The following is a 17,328-nucleotide window of genomic DNA, read 5'->3' on the forward strand; positions in this document are numbered from 1 at the left end:
GCTCTGGCCTTCACCGACAAATCGTCTGCCCTTTCATTTCCCCTTACTCCGTTCTGGCCCGGCACCCAAACAATACCGATTGTGCCATCCTCGGAGAAGGCGTTAGCTAATTAAAAATTTATGATATCCTGTAGTTTTTATTTGTCTCAAATTGGTTAAATAATTTCAACAGGATATTGTCCCGACTTCGACAATCGGTTTTAAATGCTATTTAATTTCATAAGATTTTACACACACAAACTGAAAACATTAAGCAAATATTATTTATAGATGCATTTGTAGAAAAAACCTTTTGACCAATTTTTATAAAAAACCACCTACATTCTGTTCAAATGGCATGCTCAAATTCTTCTCCGAATTCCATTTAAATCAACCAAAAATTGTATTTTGTATGGATGCTTACTAATTGCGTATAATAGAATTTTTTATACCCTCCACCATAGGATGGGGGGTATACTAATTTCGTCATTCTGTTTGTAACTACTCGAAATATTCGTCTGAGACCCCATAAAGTATATATATTCTTGATCGTCGCGAAATTTTATGTCGATTTAGCCATGTCCGTCCGTCTGTACGTCCGTCCGTCTGTCTGTCAAAAGCACGCTAACTTCCGAAGGAGTAGAGCTAGCCGCTTGAAATTTTGCACAAATACTTCTTATTAGTGTAGGTCGGTTGGTATTGTAAATGGGCCATATCGGTCCATGTTTTGATATAGCTGCCATATAAACCGATCTTGGGTCTTGATTTCTTGAACCTCTAGAAGGCGCAAATCTTATCCGATTGGAATGAAATTTGGCACGACGTATTTTGTTATGATATCCAACAATTGTGCCAAGTATGGTTTAAATCGGTCCATAACCTGATATAGCTGCCATATAAACCGATCTTGGGTCTTGACTTCTTGAGCCTCTAGAGTGCGCAATTCTTATCCGATTTGAATGAAACTTTGCACGACGTGTTTTGGTATGATATCCAACAATTGTGCAAAGTATGGTTTAAATCGGTTCATACCCTGATATAGCTGCCATATAAACCGATCTTGGGTCTTGACATCTTGAACCTCTAGAAGGCGCAAATCTTATCTGATTGGAATGAAATTTTGCACGACGTATTTTGTTATGATATCCAACAACTGTGCCAAGTATGGTTCGGTTCGGTTCATAATCTGGTACAGCTGTCATATAAACCGATCTGGGGTCTTGATTTCTTGAGCCTCTAGAGGGGGCAATTATCTTCCGATTTAATTGAAATTTTGCACGTAGTGTTTTGGCATTACTTTCAACAACTGTGCTAAGTATGATTTCAATCGGTTCATAAACTGGTATAGCTGTCATATAAACCGATCTTGGATCTTAACTTCTTGAGCCAATTGAGCGCGCAATTCCTATCCGATTTGGTTGAAATTTTGCATGCGGTGTTTTGTTATAACTTCCAATAACTGTGCTAAGTATGGCGTAAATCGATATAGAACCTGATATAGCTGCCGTATAAACCGATCTGTTATCTTGAATTCTTGAACCACTAAAGGGCGCAATTCTCATCCGATTTGGCTGAAATTTTGTACAATGGCTTCTCTCATGACAATTGTGCAAAGTATGGTTTAAATCGGTTCATAACCTGATATAGCTGCCATATAAACCGATCTTGGGTCTTGACTTCTTGAACCTCTAGAAGGCGCAAATCTTATCTGATTGGAATGAAATTTTGCACGACGTATTTTGTTATGATATCCAACAACTGTGCCAAGTATGGTTCGGTTCGGTTCATAATCTGGTACAGCTGTCATATAAACCGATCTGGGGTCTTGATTTCTTGAACCTCTAGAGGGGGCAATTATCTTCTGATTTAATTGAAACATACGTGTCTAGTATGGTCTGAATCGATCAATAGCTTGATACAGCTCTTATATAAACCTATCTCCCGATTTTGCTTCTTGAGCCCCTACAAGGCGCAATTCTTATCCGAATGAACTGAAATATTACACAATGACTTCTACAATGTCAATCAGCATTTATTTATGGTCCGAATCGGACTATAACTTGATATAGCTCCAATAGGATAACAGTTCTTATTCAATATTCTATGTTTGTCTAAAAAGAGATACCGCGCATAGAACTCGACAAATGCGATCAATGGTGGAGGGTATATAAGATTCGGCCCGGCCGAACTTAGCACGCTCTTACTTGTTTTTTTTTTTATACCCTCCACCATAGGATGGGGGGTATACTAATTTCGTCATTCTGATTGTAACTACTCGAAATATTCGTCTGAGACCCCATAAAGTATATATATTCTTGATCGTCGTGAAATTTTATGTCGATATAGCCATGTCCGTCCGTCTGTCCGTCCGTCCGTCCGTCCGTCTGTCTGTCTGTCGAAAGCATGCTAACTTCCGAAGGAGTAAAGCTAGTCGCCTGAAATTTTGCACAAATACTTCTTATTAGTGTAGGTCGGTTGGTATTGTAAATGGGCCATTTCGGTCCATGTTTTGATATAGCTGCCATATAAACCGATCTTGGGTCTTGACTTCATGAGCCTCTAGAGTGAGCAATTCTTATCCGATTGGGATGAAATTTTGCACGACGTGTTTTGTTATGATGTCCAACAACTGTGCCAAGTATGGTTGAAATCGGTTCATAACCTGATATAGCTGTTATATAAACCGATCTGGTGTCTTGACTTCTTAAGCCTCTAGAGTGCGCAATTCTTATCCGATTTGAATGAAATTTTGCACGACATGTTTTGTTATGATATCCAACAACTGTGCCAAGTATGGTTGAAATCGGTTCATAACCTGATATAGCTGTCATATTAACAGATCTGGGGTTTGATTTCTTGTGTTTCTAGAGGGCGCAATTCGTATCCGATTTGGCTGAAATTTTGCAAGACGTTTTTTATTGTTACTTTCAACAACTATGTCAAATAAGGTACAAGTCGGTTCATAATCTGATATAGCTGCCATATAAACCGGTCTGGGATCTTGACTTCTTGAGCCTCTAGAGGTCGCAATTATTATCCGATTTGCCTGAAATTTTGTACGACGGACTCTCTCATGACGGTCTATAGTCCGATACAGCTCCCATATAAATTGCTCTCTCTATTTTACTTCTTGAGCCGCAAAGGGCGCCGGGAAAAGAACTCGACAAATGCGATCCATGGTGGAGGGTATATAAGATTCGGCACGGCCGAACTTAGCACGCTTTTACTTTTTAGTACTCTGTCGATGAAATTAGTAGCCGTATTTATTTTTATTCTTCTCGGATGATTTGAATAATAATTTATAAGTCTCCAAGATGCTATATCTTTTTGATACCAATTTAATTTTAACTTATTTTGATGTCGGTGGACGACGGTGTCAATATATGGCAATTTGTTGTTTGATTCACATTCCATTATGAACTGGGCTTGTGGGGGGATGGAGTTAAGAACTTGTAGAGTATTTTCCACTTCCGTTTTTTTTTTTTCAATACGCAAAATATATCGTCCACGTATTTAGTCAGAAATCTTGGTTTTGTTGTAATTTTTTCAATTGAAGCGTCTAGTAAGGTCTCCATTACAATATCGGCGATTATCGGAGAGATGGGTGAACCCATTGACATGCCCTTCTTTTGCTCATACAATTTTTCATCGTATGTAAAATATCTAGAATCATTTATGCATAATGTTAACAATTCTATAAATATTTCCTTTGGTATCTTTGTGTGGTCCTGGATGTCATTCCACTTTTCGGTTATAGTATTTATGGCTTAATTAACCGGTATGCTTGGAAATAGAGACACAACGTCGAAAGATATTAATATCTCATTGTCTTTGATTTCCTTGTCATTGAATTTTGACTTGAATTCTATCCCGTCTTTTATGTTGTATTGTGAATCTCTAGTCAAGTTATTTAATATGTCTGTTAGATATTTTGATAGTCCATATGTTGGGGAATTAATCGATGAACAAATCGGCCTGGGTGGTGTTCCCTCCTTATGGATAACTCGTCAACAGGTTCTTGTTGGTTATGCTTATTATATTCATATTGAATAATTTGTCTACAAATTTGTTGTTTTTTGCCTGCAGTCCTGAGGTGGGATCCCTTTTTATACCCTCTACCATTTTATGTCGATCTAGCCATGTCCGTCCGTCTGTCCGCCCGTCCGTCTGCCTGTCGACAGCACGCTAACTTCCGAAGGAGTAAAGCTAGCCGCTTGAAATTTTTGCATAAATACTTCTTATTAGTGTAGGTCGGTTGGTATTGTAAATGGGCCATATCGGTCCATGTTTTGATATAGCTGCCATATAAACCGATCTTGGGTTTTGATTTCTTGAGCCTCTAGAGTGCGCAATTCTTTTCCGATTTGAATGAATTTTTGTACGAAGTATTTTGTTATGATATCCAACAACTGTGCCAAGTATGGTTCAAGTCGGTTCATAACATGATATAGCTGTCATATAAACAGATCTGGGGTCTTGACTTTTTGAGCTTCTAGAGGGCACAATTCCTATCCGATTTGGCTGAAATTTAGCACGACGTATTTTATTTTTACTTCCAACAACTGTGTCAAATAAGGTTCAAATCGGATCATAACCTGATATAGCTGCCATATAAACCGATCTGGGATCTTGACTTCTTGAGCCTTTAGGGGTCGCAATTATTATCCAATTTGCCTGAAATTTTGTACGACGGATCCTCTCATGACCATCAACATACGTGTTTATTATGGTCTGAATCGGTCTATAGCCCGATACAGCTCCCATATAAATCGATCTCTCTATTTTACTTCTTGAGCCCCCAAAGGGCGCAATTCATGTTCGAATTGGCTGACATTTTACACAGGTCTCCAACATATAATATAATTGTGTTCAAAATCGGACCACATCTTGATATCGCTCTAATAGAAGAGCAAATCTTTTCTTATATCCTTTTTTGTCTAGGAAGAGATGCCGGGAAAAGAACTAGACAAATGCGATTCATGGTGGAGGGTATAAAAGATTCGGCCCGGCCGAACTTAGCACGCTTTTACTTGTTTTTATACCCTCCACCATAAGATGGGGGGTATTCTAATTTCGTCATTCTGTTTGTAACTACTCGAAATATTCGTCTGAGACCCCATAAAGTATATATATTCTTGATCGTCGCGACATTTTATGTCGATCTAGCCATGTCCGTCCGTCTGTCCGTCCGTCCGTCCGTCCGTCCGTCTGTCTGTCGAAAGCACGCTAACTTCCGAAGGAGTAAAGCTAGCCGCTTGAAATTTTGCACAAATACTTCTTATAAGTGTAGGTCGGTTGGTATTGTAAATGGGCCATATCGGTCCATGTTTTGATATAGCTGCCATATAAACCGATCTTGGGTCTTGACTTCTTGAGCCTCTAGAGTGCGCAGTTCTTATCCGATCAGAATGAAATTTTGCACGACGTGTTTTTTTATGATATCCAACAACTGTGCCAAGTATGGTTCAAATCGGTATATAACCTGATATAGCTGCCATATAAACCGATCTTGGGTCTTGACTTCTTGAGCCTCTAGCGTGTGCAATTTTGCACAACGTGTTTTGTTATGATATCCAACAACTGTGCCAAGTATGGTTTAAATCGGTCCATAACCTGATATAGCTGCCATATAAACCGATCTTAAGTCTTGATTTCTTGAGCCTCTAGAGGGCGCAATTCTTATCCGATCAAAATGAAATTTTGCACGACGTGTTTTGTTATGATATCCAACAACTGTGCCATGTATGGTATAAATCGGTTCATAACCTGATATAGCTGCCATATAAACCGATCTTGGGTCTTGACTTCTTGAGCCTCTAGAGGGCACAATTCTTATCCGATTTGAATGAGTTTTTGCACGAAGTATTTCGTCATGATATCCAACAACTATGCCAAGTATGGTTGAAATCGGTCCATAACCTGATATAGCTGTCATATAAACAGATCTGGGGATTTGACTTCTTGAGCCTCTACAGTGCGCAATTCTTATCCGATTAGAATGGAATTTCGCACGACGTGTTTTGTTATGATACCCAACAACTGTGCCAAGTATGGTTCAAATCGGTCCATAACCTGATATAGCTGTCATATAAACCGATCTTGGGTCTTGACTTCTTGAGCCTCTAGAGGGCACAATTCTTATCCGGTTTGAATGAGTTTTTGCACGAAGTATTGCGTCATGATATCCAACAACTGTGCCAAGTATGGTTTAAATCGGTCCATAACCTGATATAGCTGCCATATAAACCGATCTTAAGTCTTGATTTCTTGAGCCTCTAGAGGGCGCAATTCTTATCCGATCAAAATGAAATTTTGCACGACGTGTTTTGTTATGATATCCAACAACTGTGCCATGTATGGTATAAATCGGTTCATAACCTGATATAGCTGCCATATAAACCGATCTTGGGTCTTGACTTCTTGAGCCTCTAGGGGGCACAATTCTTATCCGATTTGAATGAGTTTTTGCACGAAGTATTTCGTCATGATATCCAACAACTATGCCAAGTATGGTTGAAATCGGTCCATAACCTGATATAGCTGTCATATAAACAGATCTGGGGATTTGACTTCTTGAGCTTCTAGAGGGCGCAATTCCTATCCGATTTGGCTGAAATTTTGCATGACGTATTTTATTTTTACTTTCAACAACTGTGTCAAATAAGGTTCAAATCGGTTCATAACCTGATATAGCTACCATATAAACCGATCTGGGATCTTGACTTCTTGACCCCTTGAGGTCGCAATTATTATCCGATATGCCTGAAATTTTGTACGACGGATGCTCTCATGACCGTCAACAAACGTGTTTATTATGGTCTGAATCGGTCTATAGCCCGATACAGATCCCATATAAATCGTTCTCTCTATTTTACTTCGTGAGCCCCAATGTGCGCAATTCTTATACGAATTGGCTGAAATTTTACACAGGTCTCCAACATATAATTTAATTGTGGTCCGAACCGGACCATATCTTGATATCGTTTTAAAAGCAGAGCAACTCTTTTCTTATATCCTTTTTAGCCTAAGAAGAGATGCCGGGAAAACAACTCGACAAATGCGATCCATGGTGGAGGGTATATAAGATTCGGCTCGGCCGAACTTAGCACGCTTTTACTTGTTTGTTAATATTTTGGGAATTTGACTGGTAAATTTTCACCACAGTTTTTCTTTTGTTATATTACAAAACATTTCTATGCGAAAATTTGAGCAAATTAAATAAGCCGTCATGTGTATTTATTTTATATATTTGTATACCAAGATATTTTTGAAAGAAAATCAAAAATTTCAAGAGTTGAAAATTTTGCACATGTTTTTTCCCAAATTTATGTCTTTAGAAAAAATTTTGGTAAATGTTTGTCTTTCGAGAAAATTTTGTTAAATGCTTGTACTTCGAGAAATTTTCATGAAAATATTAACTTCAAAAAAATTTGTAATAATATTTTGTTAAAAAAATCTTAAAAATTTTTTCTTTAAATATTGTACATATTGATATTTACAGAAAATTTCATTAAAAATGTTGTTTTTAGAAAATATGTTATTGAAATTAAAAAAAAAAAAAAAATCATTTATTTAAATTTTGTTTTTAGAAAAATTTCATCAAATTAAAGTTTTTGGAACCAGTTTGTTTTAAAATGTTGTCTTTAGAAAATTTTTTATAGTAAATTTGGCTTAGAAAACATTTGATTGATTAACATTTTATCATAACTTTTCTAAAGATAAAATTATTAAAGGGTATATTCTTTTAGTCATTCCCGTTGCAACACATCGAAATATCCATTTCCGACTATACGAAGTATATATATTCCGAATCGTCGTAAAATGCTAAGGCGATTTACCCATGTCCGTGTGTCTGTCCGTCTACCCATCCGTCAGTTGTAGTCACTATACAGCTATCAAAAATTGAGGTATTGAGCTGAAATTTGGCACAGATAAGTTAAGTTCTGAATGGGCCAAATCGGACCATAATTGGATATAGCTGCCATATAGACCGATCTGCCGATTGAGGATCTGAAGCCCATAAAAGTTGAATTTATTTCCAAATTTCGCTGAACATTGAAACAGTGAGTTTTTTAAGCCTCTCGACATCCGACTTAAATACGGTTCAGAGCGAACTACGTTCAAATGTAGCTACCATATAGACCGATCTGCCGATTTAAAGTATGAAAGCCATAAAATTTGCATTTATTGCCCGATTTTGCTGAAAGTTGAAAAAGTAAACTGTTGTAAGCTTCCCGACATTCAACCCAAATATGTGTCACGTCGGACTTTATTTGCATATAGCTGTCATATAGACCGATGCGCCCATTGAGGGTCTGAAGCCCGATTTCGTTGAAATTTTAAATAGTGAGGTTGTTTGAGCACCCCGACATCCGACCCAATATGGTTCAGATCAGACTATATCCATATAGCTGTCATATAGACCGAACTTCCAATTAAGGGTCTTAGTCCCATAAAAAGCGGATTTATTGCGTGATTTCGTGGAAACTGCTACTTGTGTAAGAGTTTTCGGGACCTGAGCAAAATATGATCGAGACCAACCCTTTTTAGATATACAGACCTATGGGTATGGTAGTGGAGTTATAATAAAATAGAATGATTAATATATCCATGGTTGTACTTGTTATACCCACCACCATAGGATGGGGATATACTAATCTAGTCTTTCCGTTTGTAACACCTCGAAATATTGATCTAGGACCCCATAAAGTATATATATTCTCGATCGTCTCGACATTCTGAGTCGAACGGGTAAATAGAACGCCTAAAGCTTGCCGCTTGAAATTTTACACAGATACTGTTGAATTACCTAACATGCCATGTAATGTACTACAAAATTGTACAACCCTGTAATACACTCCAATTTCTGTATTAAAATACAACGATGTAAAGAAGATAAAAGAATACGCAAATGACAATTTAATTACTTCCTTCTTAAAGTTTTCTTAAAACTATAATGATATTATAGTCACTGGTGACTTTAATAGTAATGTGCTTGAAGAAACACATTTGACGGGGAGCATGCAATCAATAGGGTTGTATGTTGTTAATTCCAATACTGCAACACACTATACAATGACAACAGAGACTCTTATTGACTTGTTCTTCGTAAGTTCCAAGACTGATGTTAAGTTATATGATCAATTATCGGCACCCCTATTTTCAAAACATGATTTATGTTTTTTGACTTATGGCGTTCCAATGGAATATACAAGTATAACATATACGTACAGAGACTATAGAAACATTGATTATAACTCACTACTTTGTGAAATTGGCACCGTTGAGTGGCAGAAACTTTATGGCATGTCTTGCGTAGATGAACAGATTGCATTTCTTCAACATAATGTGAGTCAGATTTTCGACAAATGTGTTCCGATGAAGACCCGAACTGTTTTTTCGAATGGGTATCAGTGGTTTGATAATGATATTAAAGTATTGATACGTAAAAGAGATTGTGCGTACTCGCGATGGAAGCGTTTTAGAACACCTGAACTCTTTAATGATCACAAGCGTGCGAGGAATCAGACCACTTCTTGTATAAAGACGAAGAAAATAGCTTATTTTAGTCGTAAATTTCAAGAGGCATTGAACACGAAAGATACTTGGAGACATATTAAGTCAATTGGAATAGGAAGTGATAATGCATCAATTGATAGACATGTTGGTTTAGATGAGATTAATAGGAGTTTCTTGAACATATCTTTTCCTGAGCCAAACGTACATTTCTACGACAGTGAATTTAGTAACGTAAACCATAGTAGTAACTACACCTCACCAGACTTACGTTTTGATCTTGAGCGTTTTGAACAAAGCGATATCGTTAGCGCTGTAGAATCAATTAAGTCTAATGCCATTGGTTCTGATGGTATTGACTCAAGATTTTTTAGGATAATTCTACCCTTTATTCTTCCGTATATGTGCCATCTTTTTAACAATATTGTTTTAAGGAGTTGCTATCTACAGTCTTGGAAACGGGCAAGGATAGTTCCAATACCAAAGAATAACCAGGAATTTAGGCCAATAGCAATACTTCCATTCGTCTCTAAGATATTTAAGACTCTAGTCAACCGGAAAATATCTGAATATATTGCGAATAATTCGCTGCTAACAGATTTTCAATCTGGTTTCCGGCCAAAGCACAGTTGCACTACTGCACTTTTGAAAGTAGTTGAAGATGTAAGGAGTGATATTGACAGCGATAAAGTTGCCTTTCTTGTTCTTTTAGATCATTCGAAAGCTTTTGATTCCGTTGATCCCAATATACTTTGCCTTAAACTGAAACATTTATTTAAATTTTCTGAAAGAACAACGGATCTTATATATTCCTATCTAACGAATAGAAGCCAATCGGTATGTGTTGATAGCCGCTGTTCTAGTTATCTTCCAGTCTCAAGAGGTGTTCCACAGGGGTCTGTATTGGGCCCACTCTTTTTTTCCTTATATAGCAATGACCTTTCTGGACAGTTGCGCAACTGTGGTATTCATATGTATGCCGACGACGTACAGCTGTATATGAGCTCCTCGCCGGGGAGGGTGATCGATGGCGTACTTCGACTAAATAATGACTTGGATAGGATAAACACATGGGCAAACGCCAACGGACTACTTTTAAGTCCAATAAAGTCAAAGTGCCTTGTAATTGGTAGGAATCGGGTGACAATGCCGCCCAATCTTGATGTGGCAATTGCTGGAGCCCCAATTGAGATTGTTTCATCTGCAAGAAACCTTGGTTTGGAGTTTGATGATAGACTTTCATGGAAGAATCATGTCAGTATGACAGTGGGCAGGACCTACGGCGTTTTACGAAACTTATATATGAGTCGACAGTATACCCCTTTGTCAATAAGAATGCTTTTGGCTAGGACATTTATTCTGCCGAAACTATTATACTCTTGCGAGGTTTTTTACGGTTGTGATGTAACTCATAGGAATAAATTGCACGTGGCCTTTAACGATGTCGTTAGATACATTTTTGGTTTGCGTAGAAGAGACCGGGTATCTGACTTTGCCAGACAAGTATATGGTGTCTCTTTTAACTCGTTCCTTAAGATACGCTTGTTGCAAATGATCCACAAGATAATTTATACCAATGAACCGTCATATCTGGCTTCTGTTTTGCGTTTTGCTAACTCTACAAGAGGTAAACAAGTAATACAAATACGTCATCAATATCGTGTATCTGAACAACAGTTCTTTGTTAATGCTATACGTCTCTGGAATAATCTTCCCAATAGTATTCAAATTATAAGTAATGAACGACAGTTCAAATCTTTGATTTATAATCATTTTAATTAATTATTTGTTTTGTTTTTTTTATAACTATTTTTTTAAATTTATTTTATTAGTAACTTTGATTAAATTGTTACATTTTCTTTAAAGTTTCTTTTTCTTCTTTTTTTATTTTGTTTAAACCTTTTTTTAACTTAAATATTGTATCAGTAACTTTGCTTAAATTGTTAAATATTTTGTACCAATTATTGTTCTATTTAAATGAAAACTTGTTGAACTCATTGTATTTATCAATTTACTAACCCATGCTTTATATAAGACACTGTCTTTTGTATGGGTTTTATCATAATAAAATACAAATACAAATACAAATACAAAACAAGACGGTAGTGTTTCTTTGTAAATTAAATATTGTTTCGTCCTTAGTTTATTCGAAACTCGGAGCGAAATACTGTTCAATTGTTGGTTTAAAAATATATAATTAAAACACAAATGTATGTATTTTAAGAACATTGTAAACAAGTAAGAACGTGCTAAGTTCGGCTGGGCCGAATCTTATATACCCCCTTATATACCCACCATGGATCGCATTTGTCGAGTTCTATGCGCGGTATCTCTTTTTAGGCAAATAAAGAATATTGAATAAGAACTGTTATGCTATTGGAGCTATATCAAGTTATAATCCGATTCGCACCACAAATGAATGCTGAATATTGTAGAAGTCATTGTGTAATATTGCAGTTCATTCGGATAAGAATTGCGCCTTGTAGGTGCTCAAAAAGCAAAATCGGGAGATCGGTTTACATGGGAGCTGTATCAAGTTATTGATCGATTCCGACCATATTAGACACGTATGTTGAAGCCGTTGTAGAAAATTTCTGCCAAATCGGATGAGAATTGCGGCCTCTAGAGGCTCAAGAAGTCAAGATCCCACATCGGTTCATATGGCAGATTATGAACCGATTTAAATAATACTCGCCACAATTGCTGGAAGTGATACCAAAACAATACAAAATGCAAAATTTCAGTTAAATCGGACGAAAATTGCGCCCTCTAGAGGCTCAAGAAGTCAAGACCCAAGATCGGTTTATATGGCAGCTATATCAAAACATGGACCGATATGGACGAGAATTGCGCCCTCTAGAGGCTCAAGAAGTCAAGACCCAAGATCGATTTATATGGCAGCTATATCAAAACATGGACCGATATGGCCCATTTACAATCCCAACCGACCTACACTAATTAAAAGTATTTGTGCAAAATTTCAAGCGACTAGGTTCACTCCTTCGAAAGTTAGCGTGCTTTCGACAGACAGACGGACGGACGGACATGGCTAGATCGACTTAAAATGACGATCAAGAATATATATACTTTATGGGGTCTCAGACGCATATTTCGAGGTGTTACAAACAGAATGACGAAATAAGTACACCCCCATTCTATGGTGGAGGGTATAAAATTGAATTTACTAAGAGTTCTTAATAAATATTAGGTTTTAGCTGCTATCTTTATGGCTATGGGAGACCCCTTGAACGCTACCACGAGAACACACAGCAAAGGATAGAAGTCATACCCGAGACGATGAAGGACAATATAATGATGTTTGGACTGCAGCCTCAACACCAAAAACATCCTCTAAGGTAAGCACATTATTTAAAATTTTCTCAACCACTCGTTCTGGTCTCATAAGCAAAGAACCCCCGAGCGGTAGCCACCAAGCTCGAACAGCAAGAAAAGTCAGCAAGTCTCATGGCAAGCGGCATTATCTTGCCCACCGGCTCCCGCGGCCACTAAGTCATCAACAAATATCCAATCGGTGACGTCACAAACGTCAAATCTTGCAGTCGCGAACACCACCGCCAACCGCTACCAATAACAGCAAACCTTGTTCTGTACTCTGCCAAACTCCTTCAATCCAATTACTTCAAGCTCTGCAATGCCAGAAGATCGTAGCATGCCAAATATTTATAACATAAATAGAAGTACAAACAACACAACTGCCGACAATATGCCCGTTACTCCTCACCTTTCAGGGATATATTACAATGAATACGGTAACAGCACGACCATCTCTGCACCACAACAGAGAAATTCATGGTAAGGAGAGGGTTATGTTGATAATGCTTCAAACGCTTTTAATAACAGAGAATTATTAACATGTTGACAATAGTATTTTTTATAACCCAAATAATATAAACAGACCTTCTTGCTCTATACAAAATACATTCCCTACGTTTTACCACCAATTATGCACATATCCACCAGTTCACACAACTACCCAGCCAAACAACTTAAATTTTACAGATTAATATAAAGGGTGATTTTTTTGAGGTTAGGATTTTCATGCATTAGTATTTGACAGATCACGTGGGATTTCAGACATGGTGTCAAAGAGAAAGATGCTCAGTATGCTTTGACATTTCATCATGAATAGACTTACTAACGAGCAACGCTTGCAAATCATTGAATTTTATTACCAAAATCAGTGTTCGGTTCGAAATGTGTTCAAATTTTGACAAATTTTGTTCAGCGATGAGGCTCATTTCTGGTTGAATGGCTACGTAAATAAGCAAAATTGCCGCATTTGGAGTGAAGAGCAACCAGAAGCCGTTCAAGAACTGCCCATGCATCCCGAAAAATGCACTGTTTGGTGTGGTTTGTACGCTGGTGGAATCATTGGACCGTATTTTTTCAAAGATGCTGTTGGACGCAACGTTACGGTGAATGAACACATTTCGAACCGAACACTGATTTTGGTAATAAAATTCAATGATTTGCAAGCGTTGCTCGTTAGTAAGTCTATTCATGATGAAATGTCAAAGCATACTGAGCATCTTTCTCTTTGACACCATGTCTGAAATCCCACGTGATCTGTCAAATACTAATGCATGAAAATCCTAACCTCAAAAAAATCACCCTTTATATATATAGCAGCACGAAACGCAATCAGTAAAGACTTACCCATCTTCTCAGGGAAGCCTGGCCGGCCGACCAGGCCGATCTTTATGATACAGTCCACAAAGAGATGCGGCTTCACTGATTAAGAGAATTTGATACGTCTGCAGAAATGTCTAAAGGGCTCAGCTTTAGACGCAGTGAAGGGTAAGCTTATGATGCCTAGCACGGTCAAATTCGCTATCGATACCCTGCGCAAGTTTTATGGATGACCAGACATTATTCAACAAGTTTTACAAAAAATTTTAGGAATGAGGCATCAGTGCGTAAGGAAAAACTTGATACTTTAATTAATTTTGCACTCGCTGTTCAGAACCACAGAACAGCCATGAAAGCAATAGACCTAGCAGATTATTTAAATGATCCTATGCTGCAACATGAACTGGTTAAAAATTGTCGCCGGATGTAAAATTAGACTGGGAAAAATACAGAATTACTGACACATAAGCAGATATCGTCTCAATTGACAAATGGTTGTTAAACCTGGCATAGTGTGCATCGCAGGTAACGTCATTCATGCCTTACGTTGGTGAAACAAAGAGCTCAAAAAAAGAACGGATCTTAGTGCATGACGTCGTTAATGGCAGCAAAACCACAAATCAGTTTTCGTGTTAAAAATGTGAAAAGAGCCATCTCTTATATGAGTGTCCCGAATGTCCTCATTGGCTGTGAACGATAGGTGAAATTTTATTCGAAATTAATCTCTGTTACATTGCTTTAAAAAACTCAACATTAACAAGTAAAAGAGTGCTAAGTTCGGCCAGGCCGAATCTTATATACCCTCCACCATGGATCGCATTTGTCGAGTTCTTCCCGGCATCTCTGCTTAGGCAAAACAGGATATAAGAAAAGATTTGCTCTGCTATTAGAGTGATATCAAGATATGGTCCGGTTCGAACCACAATTAAATTATATGTTGGAGACCTGTGTAAAATGTCAGCCCATTCGAATAAGAATTGCGGCCGTTGGGGGCTCAAGAACGAAAATAGAGAGATCGATTTATATGGGAGCTGCATCAGGCTATAGGCCGATTCAGACCATAACAAACACGTATGTTGATGGTCAGGAGAGGATCCGTCGTACAAAATCGGCCAATCAGGTAAATCGGATAATAATTGCGACCTCTAGAGACTCAAGAAGTCAAGATCCCAGATCGGTTTATATGGCAGCTATATCAGGTTATGAACCGATTTGAACCTTATTTGACACAGTTATTGGAAGTAAGAAAAAAAAATAGGAATTGCGCCCTCTAGAAGCTCAAGAAATCAAGTCCCCAGATCTGTTTACATGACAGCTATATCAGGTTATGAACCAATTTGAACCATACTTGGCACAATTGGTATTGTAACAAAATACTTCGTGCAAAAAATCATTGAAATCGGATAAGAGTTGCGCCCCCTTGAGGTTCAATAAGTCAAAACCCAAGATCGGTTTATATGACAGCTGTATCATAACATGGACCGATTTAAACCATACTTAGAGCAGTTGTTGGAAGTGATACCAAAACACCACGTTCAAAATTTCAATCAAATCGGACCAGAATTGCGCCCCCTAGAGACTCAAGAAGTCAAGATCCAAGATCAGTTTATATGGCAGCTATATCAAAACATGGACCAATATCGGTCAATATGGGCCAACCGACCTACACTAATAGAAAATATTTGTGCAAAATTTCAAGCGGTTAGCTTTACTCCTTCGAAAGTTAGCGTGCTTTCGACGGACAGACGGACATGGCTAGATCGACATAAAATGTCACAACGATCAAGAATATATATACTTTATGGGGTCTCAGACAAATATTTCGAGTAGTTACAAACAGAATGGCGAAATTAGTATACTCCCATCCTATTCAAACGTCAGTGCGGGGTGGGTGATTGGAAAATGCCGCATAATTCATTATTGCATAAGAGTAATATAGAGCAACCCAATCAGCTGCAAAGGACACCTGCAAGTTTTGAAAATGGTCAACCAATTTTTTTCCACTCTAAAGAGAAAGTTCTCTTCAAATATATTCCCGTAACTCACTTTGGGAATGGATATTGCCTTAACACATATAACATAACATTAATTGAGAGCGAAGTAGCAGACCAACTCGACTTGGACGGGCCAGCTGATGAATTATGTTTACAATGGACAGGCGAAATAACACATAAAGAGGAAATGTTTATTTCAGATCGTAAGCATAGTTCTAGGCTATTAATGAATAATGTTCGCACAGTCACCAAACTTGAGCTGCCCATACTAACGCTGTCAAAGGCGCAGATTGATAATTGTGAACACTTAAGAACCTTGCGGATTATGTCGTACACAGCAGCAAAAGCAAAGATTATCATAAGGCTCGACAATGCTAAATTATGCGTTCCTTTGGAAGTCAGAGAAAACGGAGACAAATTAATCGCCACAAGATGCAAAATTGGTTGTGGTGTTTATGGTCGTGAGCAAACAGGCAATAATACTAATAATCGTTTTTCACATATTTGCGCATGCAACAACTAAATCAAGTTGGAAGAAATGCTAACAAGTTTTTTCTTGCTGTATGCCGTCGGAATCGCTCAAACATAAAAACAGTTACGATCGAAAGATGACCAACGTGTTCAACAAATTATAGAGAGGACTACAAAATATTTAATGCATGACAAACTGTGGGAACCGGTTTACTCTGGAAAGATGATTAAACATGTTTACCCAGTTCATTTTCAATTGCGAAACGTAGACTTTTGTGTCAAAAATACAGCGAGAGTCAGAGCTGAAATCATTCCTAATCGAAACAAGAAGTCAAGATCCCAGAACGGTTTATATGGCAGCTATATCAGGTTATGAACCGATGTGAACTCTTCTTAGCACAGTTGTTGAAAGTTATAACAAAACACCTCATGCAAAATTTCAGCTAAATCGGATAATAATTGCGCCCTCTAGTGGCTCAAGAAGTCAAGACCCCAGATCTGTTTACATGGCAGCTCTATCAGGTTATGGACCGATTCGAACCATTCTTAATACAGTTGTTGGGAGTCATAACAAAACACTTTCACTATATTTCAGCCAAATCGGATAATACTTGCGGCATTCAGAGGCTCAAGAAGTCAAGACCCCAGATCGGTTTATATGGCAGCTATATCAGGTTATGGACCGTTGTTGAAAGTCACAACAAAACACGTCGTGCAA

This window comes from Stomoxys calcitrans, chromosome 1 (genome assembly GCF_963082655.1).
Source record: "Stomoxys calcitrans chromosome 1, idStoCalc2.1, whole genome shotgun sequence".
Taxonomy (NCBI): domain Eukaryota; kingdom Metazoa; phylum Arthropoda; class Insecta; order Diptera; family Muscidae; genus Stomoxys; species Stomoxys calcitrans.